Genomic DNA, 4,941 nt, shown 5'->3' with positions numbered 1-4,941 from the left:
TAAATATAATGTGGATAATGAATTTAAATTAGGAAAGATGTAACTTAATTCAATTATTAAAATAATGATTTAAATCAACTTTTTTATATAATTACAATCCTACCCTTAACAACTAAAAAGGAAATCAAGGGTTCATATCTTCACGCAGTTCACTCTTGGGAGGTTGTTCACGCTGGAACCCTACCCTATATATATATATATATATATATATATATATATATATATATATATATATAACTGTTGGTGAAATTATCTTACCCTTGTTATAAATATTATTTGTGCTACTTGAAGATTTCTCTATGGAGCAGGACTTGGGCAATAAAACTTGTTGAATGCATATCATGTAGTTTAACGCATACAAATAAAAGAGTATACACTTTAGGTCTATAAACACAACAAATCTTATAAAGATAATAGAAAAATAGTTTACCTTGCAACAAATCTTATAAAGATAATAGAAAAACAGTTTACTTAATATGAGACCTTGCTAGCAAGGACAAATATGATGAGTGTATACCACAAAGACCTCCCTTACTAAGCTAATCCTGTAAACAAATATACAACGCTCTGATTCAACCAATAAACTATTAGATCACATAATGGTTACATGAGATAAATGGATAAAAGGAAAATAAACAACTTTACGAGGTTAATCTTTTGTCACTTAATGCAATTTTGTGAGATTAATCTTATGTCACTTAATAACTTAATACAATTAAAAATGATAACACACGGTTCTAACAAAAGAACACATCTTATTGTAATGAAGCTTTTAAGAGTTATTATTCATATAAAATGCATCGTATAATGGCCAACTTCCTAAACACGTACTTGATATCGACATAACACTGTGTATTTTATCTTATCAAGCTTATTACACCCAACATTTTCTCCTATTATATGATCATAGCCCCTAGCAAATTCATCACTACCATTTATGCCATCACTGTATGTTCTCTATTCTTTTCCACATCTTCTAAATCTATAAATTGACTCAACTTGTCCCACAAACCGTACATTAATTTCTCAATTCTGGTTAGCCCATCAAACCATGTTTTCTTTTATGCATTTTCTTTTTTTTTATCAGTTTGAAAATAAATATAACTACATTTGACCTTTTTTTTCTAAAGTTAGCAGGACCAATTACCGTCTCTAAAAAAAGCATAGTAGTTAATACCTGAGACATTGTCTTAGTAGTATTGAATTTTCTCGTGTTTTCACCTTTTCCATCTGTAAGTTTTTATAACCATTTAAAAATTGTGAATTTCGTCAGATATTCTTTTAAAAATTAAGGATAAGCACGGTACCCGTTCGGTACCGAACCAGTACCGGTAACAAAAAACAAAAAAGTGGGTACCAGTATTTACCGGTGTTTTACCTGTAAATACCGGTACCTGTACGAAAAAAAACATGAAAAGTGGGTACCGGTATCGGTACCGAATATACCTGGTACTGTACCGGTACCCGATACCAAATACTCATCCCTATTAAAAATTGTTGTACATAGTATAAAATTTAAACAAAAATCTAAAAGTTAAGAAGAAGTGATGGAAGCTTACTGATAAAACTCGTTGGGTTATGATAGATATTACCGGACAAAACGTCACCGTTTTGCAAAAGCTGAGAAAGAAGGTTACGAACAGTAGCCGCTCGCTGAATCGCGCGTCTAGCTCTAGCAAGTTCCAACCCCAACAACCTTCGTCCCTTCGTTCAAACATCGCAATAATCTTCAAATTAATCACACTAACATGCAAAATGAAAATTCAATTAACACAAATGATTATCATTTTAAACTTGAATTGGTCTAGTTATATCAACAGTTTCGATTTCAAAACAAATTATTCCATAAAAACACATTTAATGATGAAAGACATAAAAGAAAACAATTTTATTAATGATGAAAACCTAGTTTGAAATAAAAAAACAAATTACCTTAGCAAAGAAACAGATGCTTCTAACATTTTTTTGGCCAACGGTCGACTTTTTGGGGAAGTCTTTGCATTACTTCCATATGGCAATGAAGAGTTTCCAGCAAACTGCATTAAAAAAATAACCTCTAAGTCAAGCTGATCATATATTTGAAAGGAGATGAAATAAATATATAAATAAAACAATGTAATACCCCATTCAGGCGTTCTAGAGACTTTTATAGGATATTCCCGCCTCTTATGCAGTTAAAATCACCTTAAACAATAACCTTAATCCACACTTAAATTTGTCAATCAAATCAGCCAACTATGAATTATGGTCACAACCAAATTAAGATAACAAATTTCTTAAACTCAAACTATGGCTTTCTAAAAGCGCTTCACAGCTCAGATCAAACAAAAAAAATGGGTTTTTGATAGTGATGATTAATTTGAGAAATGTACCTGGTGGCGAAGGCAGTGGCTGGAGGTCATGTACCAGCGAAGAAAAAGAACAATGGTGGAATCAAAGTCTCTAGTGGTGATATCTCATATTAGGGTTTGCGAATACGAACAGAATCAAATTACCTAAAGAAGGAAAATAAAAGAAGAACAATTGGTCATGTAAATCTTGAGCATGTTGATGGCTTCAAGAGACCTCTATTATTTAAGTATTGTTAGAATGGCCAGCTTTTTTTAAAAATATCAAATCGTATCGGATTTTCTTTACTATTGGTTACTCGGATGAGCAACTTCACTGATAAGTGATAACATATATATGTTGTGGATATTCAGGAATATCTTTAATGGTTAACCTACAATCTGATATGGACTTTTAAAGTTATTTATTTGTTTTTTTATTATTTGCCACATGTACAACTCCATCTAGAGTTTCAACTTACAGTTTGTAGAGGTTGCAAAATTGATGGGTTGGGTAACGGGTCAAAATGGGTAATCTTTAAAATACAACCTGCAATCTGATATGGACTTTCAAAGTTAGATTTTTTTTCTTTGTATATTTTGTAAAAGGGAGGCGATATTTAGGCGAAAATAAAGATGATTACACATAAAATTTATGCATAGCTTACTTTATGGATCGGAGTACTTGACCTTGGTCGCCAAGAGAGTTCAGTAACTCGTGACGGATCAATTGTGGAACTGCACGCCCCAACTGTATAACATTATCTCGGTTTATCTCTTTGGTCCTCGGTTCCTTGCGGGCTATGACAACAATTGAAATAGACCATATTAAACATTAAAACAACCCGGTTATATCAATCCTTTGAAGATCCAAACTCTGCAACATCAAGATAAATAAAGACTGGATATGCAAAGATCGCATAGAGCTGTTTTCATGGATCTTGCCAAGGGTTTGGAACTCCTAAAGAAGCCTAGTTTACCATTACAAAATTTATTTTCAAGCGGCTTAGGGGTCTGCTTTTCTCACAATCAAGTTATCGTATCTAAATGCATGTGGCGACAAAAGGTTTTTATAATATTTATTTTAGTATATATACTTACAGAAGGTTTTTATAAAATGAGATTAGCATTCACTATAACCAAACAAAGAACACATAATCCATCGAAAGTCAAAGAATCACCAACAAAATCCACAAAATAAAACAAACAATGCACTCACATAAACAATGTATATACCAATTTTCATCTTGAAAACACAAAACAACACACATTAATTAAATAAATCCAGTATAATATAAACAAAAGAAATAGAGTAATAATATACCTGAAGAAGAGTAGTAGCATAACTGAGGTAGTTACACCATTTTTCTTTTTCAATTTTAACCCTTTCCATGAAGCACATGTAAAAGCCTTATATATGCATGCTCTCATTTTAAAAAAGTACACTTTAACAAAAAAAAAAAAAGAAATCAAATAATACACAAAGAATTGCAATCAGACTTTTATCATTTACTCTAGAAGTTTGAAATAATCATCCAAAATAGGCGTAACCTTTATTGTATACCATTCAAAATAGGTGGATGAGGTCGTTTCGGTTGTCATTTAACAGCTACATCAACACCCCTGCATCAAATCCGCATCTTTTAACATTCAAATTTTGATAATTAGTACAATATTAACCACAAAGTTACTGTTGATAAAAAGAAGCATTTTAACAAACACCTGGCGTGCATACAGTTTCTAAGTACCAAAATACAAAAACTCACAAACAAAATCAATAGATCAAGCACATCCTCCACAAAACTATCGAGTGACTCGAGTGACCACGAGTGCACAACCACATACCTCTTCGGTGGAGTGGAAGCAAGATGATGCTGACATTTGTTCAACACAGAGAGGGTCGCATGCCACTGATAAAAACGAAATTGATGCATCCAAACATGAAATCTTTGGCACCGGACTTACCTGCGTGAGCGGAATTCGGCCTGAACCCTAGCCAACTTTGCAATTCACTAACCCTAGACACCAACAACACTGACAACCAAAAGCCATTAGAGAGCGAGAAAGAGAACCATGAAAGAAAAAGAACGTTGTCAGTATTTTGAAATCTGATTAGGGTTTTTGGCATTTGAATGAAGGGGGAATTTAGAGGCGGGTGTTTGAAATCCATTTGAATTTTGAAACAAAAACTTCAACAATTGCAGCTTTAAGCAAAGATGGGGTGTGTATTTCAGAGAGAAACTGAGATACAGAAGGGTTGTTTTTGGGTTTTTTGAACCCTAGCTCGAAATGGAAAAGAAAAGATGGAGAAGAGATGATACAGAGGGAACGAAGAAGAAGAGGCAGAGGAAACGGAAAGAAGGGTGGGAGGGCGTGTAGGGTTTTTGACGTTTTCTTTGATCTGCAGGAAGAGAGATAGAGAGGTTTTGTCTGGAACCTCTCTTTGAACACGTGATATGTGATATGCAGACATGCAGTTTGACTTTGGGATTTATTAAAAAAATGAAAATTCTCACAAAATGACACATCAGCTGAAACCAACGTAGGAGGCTTCTTATGTTGACAAATAGGATAGAGAGAAGGGTGGATTCTTGCGGTGTTGACACATGGGATT

At 33.4% G+C, this 4,941-nt stretch overlaps 1 long non-coding RNA gene across 1 annotated transcript; it reads right to left on the bottom strand.

The window, feature by feature from the left end:
• Window positions 1–430: 430 nt before the first annotated feature.
• LOC118481957 lies at window positions 431–1,733 on the bottom strand. Its single transcript, XR_004866410.1, has 3 exons — window positions 1,560–1,733; window positions 1,178–1,230; window positions 431–545 (listed from the first exon to the last, which is right to left on the bottom strand). It is a non-coding gene; the product is annotated as an uncharacterized LOC118481957 (long non-coding RNA).
• Window positions 1,734–4,941: the final 3,208 nt, after the last annotated feature.

This window comes from Helianthus annuus, chromosome 9 (genome assembly GCF_002127325.2).
Source record: "Helianthus annuus cultivar XRQ/B chromosome 9, HanXRQr2.0-SUNRISE, whole genome shotgun sequence".
Classification (NCBI taxonomy): Eukaryota; Viridiplantae; Streptophyta; class Magnoliopsida; order Asterales; family Asteraceae; genus Helianthus; species Helianthus annuus.
Note: the sequence above shows the minus strand (reverse complement) of the source record. Positions and strands in the feature narration are given on the sequence as shown.